The sequence below is a fragment of the Adiantum capillus-veneris genome, chromosome 8 (assembly GCF_014529385.1).
Source record: "Adiantum capillus-veneris isolate H3 chromosome 8, ASM1452938v2, whole genome shotgun sequence".
Classification (NCBI taxonomy): Eukaryota; Viridiplantae; Streptophyta; class Polypodiopsida; order Polypodiales; family Pteridaceae; genus Adiantum; species Adiantum capillus-veneris.
The window spans coordinates 64,769,478-64,789,052 of record NC_140938.1 but is presented as its reverse complement, the minus strand read 5'-3'; the positions used below and the strand labels follow the sequence as shown (position 1 = coordinate 64,789,052).

The window sequence follows — 19,575 nt, the reverse complement described above, 5'->3', positions numbered from 1 at the left end:
TCATGGGGTTGTTCACAGACATAGGAGTTGCTGCATCTTTGGTGCAGAGGTGCCTAGTCTTTTCATTTGCAAAAGTAGCCGTCAAGCTCCATGATTTTGTGTAAGTTTTAAGGTCTCTTTCTTAGTAGTAGTTTTTGTTTGGTCTTTGTCTTACTTGATCACACCGAACCCTTTATGGAGATGGATGTATGTCGCAAAAATTATCGTACCCAACCCACAATTTGTCCTTCCTCAGCTTGTCCATTAACTTTGGGATAGCAACCTAAAGTTTGCATAAGCGAGATGTATGAGTTCCGTGCCTTGACGATGATCGGCATGATGTCGAGTCTAGCCCCCAAGTTCAGTTTCTAGCCATTAAGCCGTTGTAAGCTCACTCCCCCCGGATGAGGCGTTGGAGTTGATGTAGTCCCTTCAGTCATGTCGAGTCCCTTCTTAGTCCAATATTGTAAAAAAGATGTCCATCTTTTTTTCTCCCTAAGGGGGGAGGTGTGGTGTGTGGCCGGACGGCCCGAGTGTGAACCTACTTGTAACTACCTCTCATATTAATATAAGGAGCTGCTCTTGGATGCAAGAGGGAAGCCTAGTCTGGGCCTAATCCCGTGTACACTACAATATATATATAATATATACATATTATATATATAGAATTAAATTATATATATATAATAAAATATTATTATATATATATATATACATATATATATCTCACACACACACACACACATGATATGTATGTATATATATATTATATACATAAACATATGTATGTGTATAGAGAGAGAGAGAGAGAGAGAGAGAGAGATGTATACACTTACATACACACATGAGAAGAATCTAATGTAGAAAAAACCAAGGTCTTAGAGATCAATCTGACAAGTCAAAGTCAAGATTTGTGACTCAGAGAGAGAGAGAGAGAGAGAGAGAGAGAGAGAGAGAGAGAGAGAGAGAGAGAACAATGTTGTATGTGAAGATCCTCTTTGCTTTGAGAAAGAGATAAAGAGAGTGATGTGTGTGTGTGTGTGTGTGTGTGTGTGTGTGTATGCACTCATGCATAAGCTTTCTTGGCTAATTGAACAACAAAATCTTAGAAATTATGATTGGAATATTATGTGATATGCAAGTTTGCAAATCCTCATATATTATACACCATGTACACCAAGGTTATACATCCCCTCTATAGATCCTACAACAATTAGGCCATGATACGAGCAAAAAAATGTATCACCTCTAAGTCATTTGCCAACCAATGGACATCAAAGAATAACCAGCTCAATGGAACAATATAGCAACTTAAAGCAGCCACAATTACTTTATGTTTCAAAAAGGTTATAAGGATAAACACATTGATGTGAGTGGATTTTCATTGGATTGTCTTCTTAAAGAGTTTAGATGTCATCTCCTCCATTTTTCTATATGGGAGGGATGTCCCTACTGATAGTTAGTTATTATAGTTGCCTTATCGTAGCTTTGGAGGATGATCTTAGTTAATAATGAAGCATCCAAGAATATAATTGGCACTACCTCATCTATGCATAGAGAATGTTTGCACATATTGCCACCTTGGGGAAAGATGAGGGAGGAGAGTATCACAGACTTATCCTAGCTTCTAATTAGCCGCAGCAACGAGCGGATCACATACTAGTAGCATTGAAAAATAATTGTTTTCTTTCTCTTCAATTGTTAAAGGGACACATATCAAGCAAACAAATTTGAACTACGTTCACCCACATGGATACTAAGGCCTTTAACAAGCCAAAAAAAAAGGACTTACACTTTTTTTTTGGGTGGGCCTACTCACAAACTTTTTGGGTTGGTGAACATTCAAGTTTTGGGTTGGTGAACATTCAAGTTGACATTCTACAACAAAGAAATGGACTAGTTTACAAATTTAAACACTATAATAAGAGGGTTCTTTGTGAGAGGAAAAATGAAAAAGTGACAATAGCATTCCCTTTACCATAGTTTGCAATTTGCTAGGCTGGATTTTCAACCAGCTCAAGACTAAGTTGAGGCAATCTTTTCCTGAACACTGATTCTAGTTAAACTCAACCTAATGATTTTATCACTTTCTTATTGTTCTAGAAAGCCGCTGGACAGTTCCGTTCCACTTATCTCTTTAAAGTCTCTTTTATATGTCTATGAAGTGAATGAAGCTTTTGAAACATAACATTTAAAAAGACATCACATCTCTCTCTTGAAGACCTTTAAGGGCCCCTTTGAGGGACACATGTCAAACACCCAAAGATGAACGACCTTCACCATATGGATACTAATTAAGGCCTTTAGTAGGCCAAAAAAGTTGTTGACCTTCTCAACTAATTAATATCATAAAGCGCCCATCAAATTCTTGACCATACATGTCGCTATGTAGTAAACATGCTAAAATCACAAATAGTCCTTGAAGTAGCAAATTTCTCTATATATTTAAGGATGGAGATGCCCCCTCCCTCCCTTTTCTCTCTCGTCTCTCCTCTCTCTCTCAAATTTGTTGATCTTCTTCTTTGATCAAGTCCATTGAAAAGCTATCACAATCCTGGACTGTTGTGCTGCTAGATAGACATATAAACTGCAGGCCTTATAAATCTAGCTCTCTCAAAAAGTTCATGGCATGATATTGAAGTTTGCTACACAGATCCATTTAAGAGCTCTGGCATCAAAGTGAATCAATCCCTGCAATTATGCAATGGAAGCTGTAGATTCGATTCCTCCGTCAAGCTCAAACATTCAAGTGGCGATAATTTGACACAAATTGTGGCCAGATGCATCTTGATAATAGCTGTTAAGGTGATCGTGTTGCCTTTTCGTTTGTCCGCTCAAGCTTGTTTACTGTCTTTGCAAATGTAGTTGGACCCAGTGTGTCACTCACCGGGTAGTTCTTTTCGCAAGGCCGCTTCCATGTATGAAATGCAGCATCAACCCATCTGGGATGTACCAAATGGCGGTTCTGCTCTTGTGCCCATATCCCTTTCAGTGTTCCTTTGTCTAATGCCACAACATGAGTCACGCCATCATCGACAGCGATGGAGCAAGTTGCGCCAAGACATTCTACAAGCTGCCACAATGGATGTGTCTCTGGGGAAGCCAAATCTGTCGAAAAAATCCTGCTGAAGACGACTCTACATCCAACAAGCACCCTCGATCTGATAGCCTGCAGAATCTGTCTCACATCCTTTTCCCCGTTGTATGTTTGATCTTCTTCTCCATCCTGATAATATCCATCAAAAAACGCTGTATGTACTTGGCGTAGCAGCTTTAAGGTATTTGCCAAGGTGCCATCGTCTTCGCTCTCATCTTTCCCTGCTTCCAATAGAGATGCACCCTGCATCATGTATTGTCTATGGCTGGAACCAAAGAAGTGATACCGCTCTATCAAGATAAGATTGTCTTTGTGCCTTGGCCAGACCGCCTCGGTGTCGTCCAAAATTAAAACAGCAGATTCTGTGCTCAACAAGACATCTAAATCTTTTGTAGTCCGAGATGTACTCTCTCCTTGGGAAATCACACGGTTTCCAAATAAATGGCCTGAGGGGTCCAAAATTCGTGCTACCGTCTGCGCATAGGAGGTGGTACCCATTGTATACAGATGAAGCTCAAACAACTTGCTAGCCTCTTTAAGAAAATCATGCACAAAAGGGCGCAACTTCGTCCACAGTTGCAAATCTTCAAGCATGTGGATGCCGCTTTCTTTGTGGAATTCAGGTATCGTGTCTTCATTCGACATGTACACTGCGCTAAGGTGTTCAATCTCATCGGACGAAATGTCAAAGGGGCTTACCGAGTTCACCAAGGTATGGTCAATGTCCAGAACTAAGCTAAGTTTCTTTCTGAGGAGCATCTGTTGGAGCTCAGTGCTCCGGATTCGTTGCGCCTCTTCACTAGAGACCTCCAAACCTGCATGGATATAGCGGAGAGCGACATGCGGCTCCTCCTCCGTGTAGGACTTGAGAGAGCCACATCTGATGCATAAGCCATATAGATAGCCAGGATGTGGGGGACAGCTATTCGCTCTCGTAGCATCAGGGTTATCGGAAACGGTGATGCTGTTGGCATTTTCTTGGCCATCCTCAGCGACGGATCTGCGTTTTTTGGTAGTGGGCTCGGAGCAGGAAGGACGTTTGGGCATCGTCAGCGCAAGCGTCTGTAGCTCTCTCTTTCTGTCTCTCTTCATTTCCTCTTCTTCTCTTATATATTGGTATCCAGTCTTGCTTGGTTGACCTTGTCGTGACTATTTATTTTCTCAAGTTTTAGTAGTAGGGTAGGGTGTACCCAATCTGTTTTAATGTTTAATAGTTAGAATCGAGGAAGATCCCCTCTGGCAAAGCGAAGGGGAGCTGTAGATTGCTTGCAGAGAGGTGGTGACCCACGACGGGGGAGGCAAGGCGACGCAGCCAGGCGAAGGCCATGACAGTGCAAGGCGGCAGCAGGTGACAGCAACAGCGCGGGGAAGGGCAATGGAGTCGGCTGCCTTAAAATCATTTTCTTTTAATATGCTTTTTGGCATGCATGTCACAACCACCTAGATGGTGGGTTGGCTATGAGATAACTTTCAAAGCGCTAGACTTCCTGACTGGCTGCGTTAAAATCCCTGTTCTCCTTTTAAAGAGTTGTAGGCTAATTGGATATCTCTGTTGAGATTCAGAGGAATCTCTCAATGAAATGAATAAAATAAAGAGCGAGCCAGTATGTCGGGTATGTCTATATTTCTTAGTAGGTCCTCCCAATTTTGAATCAATTTGTTTAGCAAGAATATTAAGAGATGCTCTCATTTAGCAAGAATATTAAGAGATGCTCTCATCTCTCCAAGTGAAAACACATCTCCAAAGTGAAAACACAGGGAGCCAACACATGGACGCGAGAGAGAGAGAGAGAGAGAGAGAGAGAGAGAGAGAGAGAGAGAGAGAGAGAGAGAGAGAATTTTGGTCGAAGGGGAGGCTGATTTTTTTTTCTATTAGAGCGATGACACTCAGGACGAGCTGGAGCTGTGGGATAGACGTCGGTAGGGTAGCTGATGCATCATCTCTCTCTCTCTCTCTCTCTCTCTCTCTCTCTCTCTCTCACACACACACACACACACACACACACACACACACACACACACACACACACACACACACACACACGCAGGTAGTGTGGGAGACTCTGTGAATGTGTTTCTCAAGCCGGTATGGCTAAGAGACTGAGGCGGGAACCTTTGGAGGCGGTGGGGCCACAACGTGTAGCAAGATGGTCGAGGCTGGAGAGGTCGCAAGCAGGAGACATCGCAGGTCAGGCTGTGCAAGGGAGATGGTGGCATAGAGGCAAGAAGTTGTTAGGGAGGTGGGGCCACGTGGAGGAAGATTGTGCATGCAAGGGAGGTCATGGCAGGTGCGAGTGCCATGGGAGACAGGCATGTGAACGGGCCCTACACGAGGGGCAGAGAAAGCGAGTAGAGCTGGAGAATGTCCTGTGTGGGGGGGAGGGGGCTGCCCTCACTCGCGATGGAGCTGTTCTCCATGGCTGTGCAGACAGGGCTTGGCGAAGCACGGGGCCCGCAGAGGGCAGCGATGGCGAAGCACGCGGGGGAGGAGAGACGAGAGATGGAAGAGAGAGGAGAGAGAAGGGCTATTTTATGTCTTTTTGTTTCGTGGGGGATCTGGCGAGATTCCGGTTATCAGAGCGTGTAGACCAAGTAAGTGAGTATGTCCCCCCGATTTCATAAAATCGTCAAAAAGCAAAATCTTGTATAGATGCCTTTGTGAAGATTAAGGTGCAGCTTGCTCTTACTGCCTGCGCTTTATATAGCTGCTCATGCATGGTCCACGTGTGCAGGTTAGCATCCTTCTCTCTCTCTCTCTCTCTCTCACACACACACACACACACACACACACACACACACACACACATACACAATGGTCGATCTCATTCTATAAGTGTGATCGTTATCGTGCTCAAAGAGCGACGACAAATCCAAAGAAAATTCCTTTGATCGGCTCTCTCTCTCTCTCTCTCTCTCTCGCGTCTATGTACGCAGCTCTAAGCGTCACTGCTTTGTGTTTACAGAGAAGTGGCAAAACTTGGGATTGGGAGGGAAGAAGCAATATGCCTTTCTCCAGATCGAGTCTGCCTATGCTCTCACCACCTTCCCGAGTCACCTATGGTCTCACCTGAAGCCTCGGAGGATGCTTGTTCTACTCATTTCTGCACACATGCCCGGGGAAGAGATGTGGGTGGGCACTGTAGGGGTAGGGGAGAAGTTGGGCGAGGAGGAGATGCAGAAGGTAGGCAGAGCCTCGATAGGGCAGCGGCGCTAAGGCAGCTATAGGGGAAGAGAATCTTGCGTACTATTGATTTTATTTCAAAGTATGCCAATATGTCCCCACAAAAATTTAGTAGAATAATGTTTTAGTGAACTATACATAACGATGAACATAAAAGATTTCTTTGAAACATATTCTTTAATGTGAAAATCAGATGTAATTATTATATTACAATGAAATACTCTTTTTTTGTCATGTAAAGCACTATATATCAAGATAGAGCACTCACCTTATTTGTAGTGGTTTCGCTTGACAAGTACGAACTACGAACAAAAGTAGAATGATAGTTAAACTTTCCATTCCATGAAAATTTTAAATTGTCAAAAAAGTAGATATTGCACGGCCTATGTGAGTGCCATACAAAAGTATGGTGGAGAGTCGATATCGTGTCATTTCAAAATTTATAAGAAACAGAAGTCGTGCCTTGCCCTTTAGTTCAATTGGTCATGGTATTCAAGCACAAGATAACAAACCTGAATTTCTGTCTAATAATTTGATATTCTTAGTTCAAGTTTGTGCCTTGAGCATGTCAATTTGTCTGTTTAAGTCCTTGTCACATAATATTAAGCAGATCCAATAATCAACATGTTTTGAGCACAACGTTTCGTTTTAAAAGTCCCTGCCTAACAATATCATTGTGAAGTACGTTGTCCATATTAGTGTTCTACATAATGTCACATGCCTTCAAGATGCAAGAATAGGTGATTTCATCTCGAAAATGCCCTCGCTTCGTATCTGCTAAATACAAGCCGGAGATTTTTGCCCTGCCCTCATTGAGCATGTCCCATAATGAGTATGTTCCAAGAGACGACATTTTGGACAGAAAGCTTCTCAAGAACTTTTTGTGCTTTCTAAAGCACACCACATCTGGCATACATGTCGATCAAGGTAGTGCCAAGCACAACATTCTATATCAACAACCACCCTTGACTAACAATATTATGGTTGTCCATATTGGAGTCCTACGTAGTCTACATGCCTTAAAGATGCAAGCATAGGTGATTATATTTGGAGAAATGCCCTCGCTTTGCATCCACTGAAAACAATCCAGTTTTTCATGGCCCTGCCCTTGTTGGAAAATCTCGGAATCAGTGCGTTCCAAGAGATGACATTTCGGATAGGAAATTATATTGCACTTTTTTTGAGCTTTTGTGTTTAACACTAGGTTGGTAACCTAACACGACATAAAAGTGTCCTTTCAGGGTTTTGAAAAAAACCTCCAAAACCATAGTAGATCCACTTAGTTTGTAAAATCCTTTCATGAGGTTATAGTTCAAAGCCTACTACACATGGAAAAAATTGTAATGCACTTTTTTGAGCTTTTGTGTTTAAGGTCTTGGGACTAAGGCTTGGGATAGTTAATGCTTTCCAGAAAGTTTATGTTCTTATTTCATGAAGCTTTCCATCTTCATTGCATCACCTAGGTCACAAGGAACACAAAGATTGTATTGTAACAAGTCTCTCTTGATAGGAGAAATCATAATACAAATGCCTATTGGAGGGGGGACCGGCTCCACATAAATCCGGTCCTCAATTGTTGTCATGTTCTCTAATTCTCTCTCTTGCAAAAGTATTGTTCATGCCAAGTTAACTAAATGCTATGTTTGTGTCGCTACCGTCAATTATGTTCACCCGCTATGCTCACAAAGTAATTTCACAAAATTAATCTCTCTAATTTTTGCTACTCTCAAGTTAATAGGCCAGTTCCATTACATTGGTATCAGAACATTTGGTTTCTTTTTGCTTTCTTAAGAAGAGAGGTCCTTAAGTAGCCTAAAAATGGTTGACTTTGTTAATTATATTAGGGTAAGTGGGACTGGTATCTATTATCGGTTTTGTTGAGCCCACTATGTGGGATATGGTGCACACCTCGAGAAATTTGGACTTAATAATGGAGTCTTTTTAGACTTGCCTACGGCTTTACCATTATTGAGCCATAAGAAGTCCAGAAGGAGCTAGCCCTCGGCAGCTCTGCAATATTAGACCCACTCCACTACTCTCTATAATTAACCACTTCGAGCTGTGGATGTAGATACTTAAGAGCCGATTTTCAAAGGCTAAGAGGAGGGGCAACTAAGGTTTTGAATTGCCAAAGCATACACTAAGTACATACACAAATTTTATTAACATGGCTAACAATAACCAAGAGAGTAGAATGAGTATTGATAGCTTTGATTTTGCACATGTAGGTGCTAATGATGATGCCCCCATGTTTGTCAATTATCTCGTTACTAGGTTGCAGCAAGCTATAGGCAAGTCCGCTTTGCAACCTGAAGTTACTCGACAACTTTGCGCTTATGGGATTTTTTTTTCCTCTCCAAGAGGAGAAAGAGCTTAGGAGGCCTCTTGAAGAGACTCCCAAAAGAAGACTCTCTCCCATACGAGAGGAGGAATCCAAAGAGCAAGAAAGCAATGAAACTTTAAGTTCCTCTGAAGATGTGGCTCCACGAAGATGGCGGTCTAGAAAATCGTCAACTCCTCCCAAGAGGAAAAGATCAACACACATTCCTTCTCCTCGTCATTCCGAAAGAAAAGAGAGGAAAGTAGGAATCAAGAAGAGTTAGACTTGTTGATTTTTCTAAAGGATTCCAAGATGTGTTCATCTATGATATCTGTATGGACTTACCTCCAAAATGAGGGGATGATGACCATCGCATTGAGCTCCTTCCAGGAAGCTCACCGCCTAACAAGCCTCCTTATTGATTTTCTCAAGATCAACAAGAGGAGAACATGAGGCAAGTACATGGATTGGTAGACAAAGGGATGGTGATACCTAGCTCCTCTCCCTTTTTTTCTCCAATCCTTTTAGTGCAAAAGAAAGATGGAACATACCGTATGTGTGTGGACTATCGAGCAATAAACCATATCACTATCAAAAACAAATTTCTCGTGCCTTGGATAGAAGGTCTTTTTGATAAGCTACAAGGCTCTACCTACTTCAGTAGGATTGACCTTAAAAGTGGCTATCATCAAATAAGGATAGTGGATGAAGATATCCTAAAGACCACGTTTCGCACAACTTTTGGTCTTTATGAATATCTAGGCATGCCTTTTGGTTTGACTAATGCACCAGCTACATTCAATCGTCTAAAAGAGAAAATTTTAGACCTTACCGCAAATTCACTGGAGTGTTCTTTGTTGATGATATCATCATCTACTCCAAGTCTTTGGAGGAACATAAGCAACAACTCCAAGTGATTTTTCAAGCATTGGGGGAGAACAAGCTTTTTCTCAACCAAAAGAAAAGCGAATTTTTTCTTCAAGAGATTCAATACCCAGGTCATATTATCTCTCAAGATGGTATCCGTATGGATCCATCAAAGTTAAGAGGTAATAAAAGCATGGCCTAATCCAAGGAATCTAGATGAGCTAAGAAGCTTTATTGGTAAGTGCGTATACTATAGACGCTTCATAGAAAAACTCTCTCAAATAACAAGACCATTACATGACTTAACAAAGAAGAACGTTAAGTATGTATGGATTGCTAAGGAGCAAAATTCTTTTGATAAGCTCAAAGAAGCTTACCTCCCAACCAGTCCTCATGATTTCAGATCTCTCAAAGCCATACGAGGTCCAATGATGCTTGTGGTGATTGCCTTGGAGCAGTTTTGCTTCAAGAAGGGCATGCCATAGCATATGAGAGCCGAAGGCTCAATACCGATGAGCGATTCTTGGGCATTTATGAGAAAGAGCTTTTAGCTGTTCTCCATGCACTAGACACATGGAAGTACTACTTATTGGGGACTCCATTTATTCTATGAACCGGCCACCAAAGTCTCAAGTATTTCATGACGCAAACCAAGCTTTTCGACAAACAAATGAGGTGAGAAAATTTTCTTTTGCAATTTATTTTCCATATTACTCACATTGCTGGTAAGCACAATTTATTTTCCATATTACTCACATTGCTGGTAAGCACAATCAAGTGGCTGATGCACTTTCACGATGACCAAAAGTTAATGCAGTGTCTATAGCTACTCACAATCATCTATCTTCTATGATAGATGAGTATGCTACTGACCCTAACTTTAGAGACATAATGTCAGCCCTTGCTTTGCGGAAGAAAGAGGAGCCATTCACCTTGCAGGATGGTTATCTTATCCACGGAAATAGGCTATGTGTTACCCATTCCCTTCGTGAGAAAGTTATGTATGAATCCCATGCTCCTCCCTATGGGGGGCTTAGAGGCATTCAACCTACTCTCCGAGGAGTAGAGACGTATTTCTATTGGCCTACCATGAAAGTGGACATACAAGAGTATGTTTCAAAATGTGTAGTATGCCAAAAGACCAAGTATGATAGAGGGAAGCAACCTGTATTACTCCAGCCATTGCCTATCCCAAACTCACCATGGGAGAGTATATCCATGGATTTCATCTTTGGATTACCCAAGTCTATCCATGGGAATACCAGAATATGGACAATAGTTGACAGGTTTAGCAGGCAAGCACACTTTATTCCTGTCAAAAAGACTATTAAGGCACACAAAATGGCAACTCTCTTCATATCACAGATTTTCAAACACCATGGATTACCAACATCCATCATGTTAGATAGAGATACTAGAATGAACAATAATTTCTGGAAAAGTCCCTTCGGAAATCTAGGAACAAGATTGAATTTCTCTTTGGCTTATGACCCACAAACGAATGACCAAAGTGAGATAGCCAATCTTATGATACTTGATCTACTAAAGACTTCTGTTACAGAAGTAGATCAACGCTCACAATGGGAAAAGTACTTACCTCTTGTAGAGTATGCCTACAATAATACTGTACATACTTCTACGGGAAAAGCACCTTTTGAGATTATAGAGCTTGAGTATAGCTGTGACCTACAAGAATCTTTTCAAAAGATTAAGGAATATATATCCATCTCTCAGGAAAGGCAAAAAGCTGCTGCTGACAAGACAGAAGGGCCTTAATGTTCAAAGAAAATGATTGGGTCATACTTAAGTTACCTAAGGCTCGATTAAGGCAAACGACGGGCAAAAATCCTACGGGCCATCAAAAGTATTATGCTAAGCTAGCAAAAAGATACTATGGTCCTTTCCAAATCTTGAAGCCTATCAATGAGACGGCTTACCAACTCAAGTTGCCCAACCATTGGCTCATACACAATGCTTTTCATGATTGAGCTCAAGGTCATGGGCTATATATCTACAGGAATACAGATTTTCAAATGAAATCTCAACAAATAAGTCTTGCATGAGCTCGACAATAGTGGTGGCATCACAGGAGACCCACTAACAAATCTCCTCTGGAGTAGCTAGAGTAGGTCACGATCATGTTCATTTCTTGAAACAAGGTTCAAAACACCTTGAGACAAGAAGGATTGCTTCATGAGGTTGACTTACATGGTATAGTTTGACCCACTGGACATGCTCCTGGATGTGACTGCAAGGAGTCGCAACCAAGTGAGTGGTCTAAACAGTGGTCCTCATTTGACAACAACGTGAGACAGAGTGAAGCAAAAAACAAAACATCCTTGTTGTTGTTGGGGGTTTCCAAAGTTCAAACCACCCTTGTTGAGGGTTTGAAGGAAGGTTTCCAAGAAAAAGGTATAGAAAGAGGTACGAACATCCCTATGAAAGGATTGGGTGGATGCATACACTTGTGCATACACAAAGGTAGGCATATTGCCTCCAGACAGTCAAAGGGAGGGAGAGATTTGTGATTAAAATGATGTGGAAGTGCTATCTTATTGATGCTTAAGCTTGCCATCTTCTCCATCTTCATTACTATGCTATTATGTATGCTAGCAAAAAGAGTGATGATAAGTGAGGAACTAATTTTTTCTCCTATAATTTTTTTTTTTCTTCCTCTTCCCTACCCTCATTCCCTGCTAGCTCTCTCCACCTTCGAAGGTGTTTGAGGTCTTGGGACTGAGGCTTGGGATAGTTAATGCTTTCAACAGAGTTTATGTTATGCTCATGATGCATGAAGCTTTCCATATTCATTGCATCACTTAGGTCACAAGGAACACAAAGATTGTATTGTAACAAGTCTCTCTTGATGGGATAATTCATAATACAAATTCCTATTGGAGGGGGGACCGGCTCCACATAAATCCGGTCCTCAATTGTTGTCATGTTCTCTAAATTCTCTCTCTTGCAAAAGTATTGTTCATGCCAAGTTAACTGAATACTGTGTTTATGTTGCTACCATCAATTATGTTCACCCGCTATGCTCACAAATTAATTTCACAAAATTACTCTCTTTAATTTCCGCTACTCTCAAGTTAATAGGCCAATTCCATTACAAAGATGACTAAAGTGCTAGTCATTAATAGAGATTTCATGCATTGCATCATTGCGGAGACATATTTAAAGATTTACTGTTGGGGTATAAAGCCCAATGTGGTCGCCCAGGTAAGTGGACGGGCCCCCAGGTATGTACACATATTCTTTTGTAAAAACCTAATAAGAACTCACTATGCTCTACACATTACAGTAGAGCGAGTTCACCATATCGTCGTGCTCTTCGTCTCGCACTCTCTCTCGCGTCGCACTTCCGCTCGTACTCCTTCAACTGGTATCAGAGCTCAGATCGAGGCTCAGGGCAGCACTGCAGGAGGCTAGAGTCACCAGCTCAGATTGGAGTGAAATTCGACAGGCGAAGACACGGCCCCAAATCTCGTGGGACGGCCTGAAGGGCTCGGTGTGCTCAGAATTTCATTCTGAGATCATCTCGATCACCGTTCGGCTTCGACAAAGGTCTGCGCAGGCCATTTTTTACTACGTGGTCTCGGCGGGTGCAGATCCGACTCTGCAAATTTGGGGTTTTCGGCCTACGATTGCAGGTGCTGAGGATATTGACACTCCCAGAGTGTTGATTTGTGGATGTCTACACATCGAAGGACGGCTCACAGTTCTTGGAGGCGTGTCACATACGACACGGGTGCATCTACACACAGACTGTAGGCGACATCCACTAGTTCATCAGGTAGCTTGTGTTTGCTGCTTGATATTCCAGATTTCATCCTGACATTGTAGGTACTTCCACATGGGATGTATTGTCAGAGATGATGTATGTCTGTTGAGGGTTTGCTGGCTGTGAGTCACGCAGCAAACAATCGCCGCAGCGGTTACAGCATACAGTGGGAAATTTGTGGATGTATGACTTTGTGGGAAGTCTATGTACTGTCAGATTTACTGCAGCCTTTGTTGAGGGTCGAGTGAGGTTTTATTGAGCTGGGGGATTCTCGAATGTTGAGATCCTTTCGGTGATACAGGTCTTGGAGCGATCCCTCGAGCACCCTTAGATAGGCAGCTAGGATGTATTGACTGTGAGTTAGACAGTTGGGATTGCATCTTTGCTTTACTGCCGTTGAGGCATTGTCACAGTCTATGCTTACAGGACAGTGAGAGACAGTACAGGTGCATGACAGGTTTACCCGCAGCTTACAGTGTTAGAGAGACAGTGTTTTTTGAGCTGTTTTTTGGTCTGTTTTTGAGTACACCAGAGCCATTTTACAAAGGAGACTCTGCCGAAATTCATGCAGAATTTGAAGCTTTTTTGGTTCATTTGACAGGTTGATATTGGTTCAGAGGTCAGTTTACAGTGGAAACTCTGCCGAATTTTTCCCAGGAAAGTAAACTACTGTGAAGCATAGCTATGGCTGGATCACAGGACACTGCTCTTTACAATATCAAGAAGCTGGATGGAACCAATTTCCCATTGTGGAAGAAGCAGATTTGGCACGTGTTGGTACAAAAGAAGCAGATAAAACCTATAAAGCTCAAGGGGATAAAACTAGAAGATATGGACGAAGATGAATGGAGCGAAATGGATGAATTGGCACTTTCTACCATTATGCTGACTTTGGCAGAAAGCGTTTACTTCAATGTAGCAGACGAGATGTCGTCTTATCAAGCATGGTTAAAGCTGAGTGATCTTTATGAGAAGCAGAGTGCAGCTTCACAGTTATACTGGCTTAAGAAGCTTGTTGACTTGAAGATGAAAGAAGGGACACCTATGTCCAATCATCTGAATGAATTCAACACAATCTATAGTCAGTTATCAGCTCAAGGTGTCAAGTTTGATGAACCTGTTAGAGCTATGTTCCTGTTGATCACATTGCTGGAAAGTTGGGACACTTTTCGCACAGCTTTGAGTAATTCTGCACCTCCAGATGGTTTGAACATATCAGGTGTAGAAGAAAGTCTGCTTACTGAAGCAACCAATAGAAAGACAATGGACAAAGGCAAAGGAACAGCCTTAGTTGTCAGGGGAAGGACCAAAGAAAAGTACAAAGGTGGAAAGAGGAATCAGTCTCGTAGCAAGTCCCGCAGTGCTAAAGGCAAGAGTGACATAGAATGCTACCATTGTGGCAAGAAGGGTCACATGAAAAGAGACTGCAGAGAATGGAAAGCAGAAAAAGGCAAAGAGAAAGCTGAAGACCATGGTTAGAAGAACAATTCCTCAGTGAAAATTCAAGAAATAAATGTGACAAACACTGTTGCAGAGGATGACAGTCTAGTGTCAGGAGACATCTACTTCTTGAAGAATACAATGGACTCAGCATCTGATGGAAATGCACTGAGTGACTGGATTATAGACTCAGGGGCATCACTTCATGTGTCTCCAAACAAGGAGTGGTTTACCTCTTATGTGACCACTAAAGATCATGTTCGGCTAGGCAATGGGCAGACATGTGAGATCTTAGGTGTTGGAGATGTTCAATTGAAGATTCAGAATGGCTCTTCTTTCACGCTGAAGAATGTGAGACATGTTCCCGCAATTACAAAGAGCTTGATTAGCATAGGTTTACTTGATGATGCTGGCTACGTCACCACTTTTGGACAGAACATGTGGAAGATATCCAAGGGTTCTATGACAGTAGCACATGGAGTAAAGTCTGGAGGACTTTACATGATTTATGTATCAAATGTCTCTAAAAATGTAATCAATGTAACCGAGCAGCCGAACGTTTCTTTGTGGCATAGCCGGTTAGGACATATGTCCAAGAAGGGAATGGAAATCTTGTCTCGTTCTGGTTATTTGCCTGGCTTTTCATTTAATGATTTTGAATTCTGTGAACATTGTCTGTATGGTAAGCAAACACAGCAGCCACATAAGCATAGAAGCAGTAGATGTTCATAGTGATTTGTGTGGACCTATGCTTAACCTATCTCTAGGGGGAGCTTCTTACTTTATGACATTTATAGATGATTACTCGAGGAAAGTATGGGTTTACTTTCTCAAGCACAAGGATGAAGCGTTTAGTGTTTTCAAAACATTTGTGACACTTGTGGAGAATCAGAGTGGCAAGAAGCTTAAATGCTTACGCACTGACAATGGTGGAGAGTATGTTTCAAAGGCCTTTCAGGACTTTTGTGAGTCAAAAGGTATAAAACGTGAACTTACTGCTCCTTACAATCCTCCTCAAAATGGTGTTGCTGAGAGGATGAATAGGACCATACAAGAGAAGGTCAGAAGTATGTTGTCTAATGTACAGCTGCCAAATGGGTTTTGGGCTGAAGCTGTATCAACAACTGTTCATCTTGTAAATATATCTCCTAGCAAGGTTTTGCAGAAGGATTCAGTGCTAGAGATGGTATGGTCAGGCAAAATGCCCTCATACAAGCATCTCAGAGTCTTTGGCTATGAGGCATATACTCACGTTCCAAAGGAATTTAGGAACAAACTTGAGCCAAAGAGTAGAAAGTGCATCTTTCTAGGCTATGGTAATTCTGGTGAGATGGGGTACAGACTTTGGGATCCCGAATCCAGAAAGGTTGTCCGCAGCAATGATGTTCACTTTAATGAATCCAAATATCATTCTAAACCAGAGAGGGTTGAGGAGATTAGAATAGTTGTCTTCCAAGAAGATGGACCTGCACGTGCAAGACAAAATGTCAGGGCTCAAGAGGAGCAAGGACAGGATAGAGTGGAACCACAGGTTGTGGCTGAGCCTGAGCCACCTATTGTGCGTAGATCTGGACGTGTCACGCGACCTCCTGATAGGTTTGTTCCATCTATAAATTATGTCATGTTGACTGATTGCAATGAGCCTTCATGTTACAAGGAAGCAGTGCAAATGAAGGACTCCAGGAATTGGCAATTGGCCATGCAGTCACAGCTGACAGCTCTGCATAAAAACCAGACATGGAAGCTAGTTAAATTACCACGGGTCAAAAAGGCTCTACCCTATAAATGGGTTTACAGGTATAAGATCACCGCTCATGATAGTCAACCAAAGTACAAAGCAAGGCTTGTTGCCAAGGGCTTTAAGCAAGAACAAGGCATTGACTTTGATGAAGTCTTCTCTCCGGTGGTCAAGATGACTACATTGAGATGCTTTCTTGCATTGGTTGCCATATTAGATTTGGTGTTGCACCAAATGGATGTCAAGACAGCGTTCTTGCATGGTGATTTAGATGTGGAAATTTACATGCAGTAGCCACAAGGGTTTGTTGAGAAAGGCAAGGAAGATTGGGTATGCCAGTTGTTAAAGAGTCTTTATGGCTTAAAACAATCACCGAGGGCATGGTACCATAAATTCCACAAGTTTATGCTTTCTCAAGGCTAAAAACGTAGTGAGTTCGATCACTGTCTATATACAAAGAAGGCTAAGGATGGCAGTTGGCTGATCCTTATTTTGTATGTGGATGACATGTTGATTGCTGGCAAGCACTTGGAAGAAATTTCAGCTTTGAAGTCAAAGATGGCAAAATCGTTTGACATGAAAGACATGGGTGAGGCAAGTCATATACTTGGTATGCGCATTGAGAGAGACAGATCAAAGAAGTTGATTTGGTTATCTCAAACAGAGTATATTGACAAGGTTTTGCAACGTTTCAATATGGAGAAGGGAAAGGCACTGAGTGTTCCATTGCCACCATATGTGAAACTTAGCAAACAAGATTGTCCTGTGTCTGAGGAAGAACAGGCTGAAATGGATAAGATTCCATATGCGTCTGCAGTGGGTAGTTTGATGTATGCAATGATTGCTACTCGCCCAGACATTGCATTTGCAGTGGGAGTAGTAAGTCGATACATGTCAAACCCAGGCAAGAAACATTGGGAGGCAGTGAAAGGAATATTGAGATACCTGAAAGCTACAAAGAGTATGCGTATATGCTATGGGAGTCAGGAGCTAAGTGTAAAGGGTTTTACAGACTCAGATTATGCAGGTGACTTAGACAACCAAAGGTCTACGTCAGGGTATGTCTTTACATTGGCTAGTGGAGCAGTATCATGGCGTTCTAGATTACAAGATTGTGTTACTCAGTCTACTACAGAGGTTGAATATGTTGCAGCATCAGAGGCATGCAAAGAATCAATTTGGCTTAATCGACTAGTAACAGATTTGGGAATCAAAGAAGAGATGCCTGTGTTATATTGTGATAGTCAAAGTGCTATACAATTGGCTCGCAATCCAGTTTATCACTCAAAGACAAAGCATGTGGATGTGAAGTATCATTTCATCAGGGAAATGCTCGAGGATAAGCAACTTCAGCTTGTCAAAGTTCACACCACAAAAAATCCTGCTGATCTACTTACAAAAGGACTTCCCTCAGAGAGATTTGCGCATTTTCGCAAGCAGTTAGGTGTAGGGTAGTAAATCACTTCTCTACATCTCTTGTATATTAGCTTGTATAGTAGCTTCTCTCACACTTAAAGTACCACATTGGACTTTAAGTGGGAGGTTGTTGGGGTATAAAGCCCAATGTGGTCGCCCAGGTAAGTGGGCGGGCCGCCAGGTATGTACACATATTCTTTTGTAAAAACCTAATAAGAACTCACTATGCTCTACACATTACAGTAGAGCGAGTTCACCATATCCTCGTGCTCTTTGTCTCGCACTCTCTCTCGCGTCGCACTTCCGCTCGTACTCCTTCATTTACAGTATCTCAAGTTGCAACATCAGAGTTGAGTGCATTAGAAAAATATGGACTTTGCATGAGCCTTGTAAGAAAGCCGTATTTTAAGCAACTAAAGCTAATGATGTGGAGGGTTAAGGGGACAAGGGAATTTAAGAAGCTAGTCTTTAATAATTTTTTTAGCCATTTTAAGGCTCATGTAGGATGTGGATCTAAGAGGTCCTTTTCTCTCACTAGCTTTTCAAAAGTGAAGGGGAAAAAGGGAGTGTGTCATTAGCTGCTTCCTCTTTTCTCTTTCTCTTAGACATATCATCAAAGACATGCATAATGAAGGGCAAAAAGCGTTTTTTTTATCACTTATTTTTGGCTTAAAAATTCTACCCAACATATATGTATATAAAAAATACACTTTTTAAAGATTTTTTTTTGACTTACACTTAGTAAAAGTTCACTCTTTCAATATTCCTTCTCTCCCCTCCCCAAAAAAACCCCTTGTTGTCTCCTCCTCCTCCCTTCCCTCTTTCTCCCCCTCCCTCCCTGTCTCTTTCTCCCCCTTCTCCCCCTCCCCCCCCCCCCCCCTCTCTCCTCCCTGTCCCCTTCCCTCACCTTCCTCTCTCTCTCTCTCTCTCTCTCTCTCTCTCTCTCTCTCTCTCTCTCTCCTCGCAACCCTCCCTCTCCTCTTCCCTCCTCCCTCTTTTCCTCCTTTGCTTCATTAGGATCAACTACCATGGTGCTCAATGACATAAAAAATATATGTTCTCTCACCACATACTCTACACACCACAAGCTTGCATATTCACTTGTCCATGAAGTTTTCCACACATGTGGGTGATAAAATATTATCACAAGAACATTGCACCACTGGTGACACTAATGTTGATTTTTGGGTGGATGGCCATTTGTACCTGTACGTTCTTATAAGCCGCTTCCATCCAACATTCACTCTCCATGTTTCTTCAATATGTTCGGAGATGAGAGATAGGCTTGTTAGGTTATTACAAGCGGTTGTCTATGGGTGCAAGTGATTCTTTACATTGGTGGATGTACCAATATCAAAGCACTTCAGCTCAAAACATTGGCATTACAATAAAGGATTGCTTCTTCGGAGAGAGAGGTTGCAAATCTCCAACAAGAAATATAAGAGAAGAATGCCAACGTTTCAAAGTTTGGAAACACCATCACGCACTTGAAAAAAGCACCCCTTGGTGTAAGAGAACACAAGCATACATTTTGCATTCATTGAAACACTTGTACATTCTTGATTTGTTCTTCCGTTGATTTTACATTTCTACTTCACACTAATTACAATTATTTATCTTATTGCAAGCCAAAAAAATTATTCAAGAGACATGCGGTGGATCAAGCCAAAGTGATCGAATCAACCTTCTCATTAATCGTTTCAATACATATGATGTGATTTCCATCTTACATTCACCTATGGGAAAGTACATT

The 19,575-nt window shown here is 41.8% G+C and overlaps 1 pseudogene; it reads right to left on the bottom strand.

The window, feature by feature from the left end:
- Window positions 1-2,422: 2,422 nt before the first annotated feature.
- On the bottom strand, window positions 2,423-4,321 carry LOC147452265 (RNA polymerase II C-terminal domain phosphatase-like 4 pseudogene; annotated as a pseudogene).
- Window positions 4,322-19,575: the final 15,254 nt, after the last annotated feature.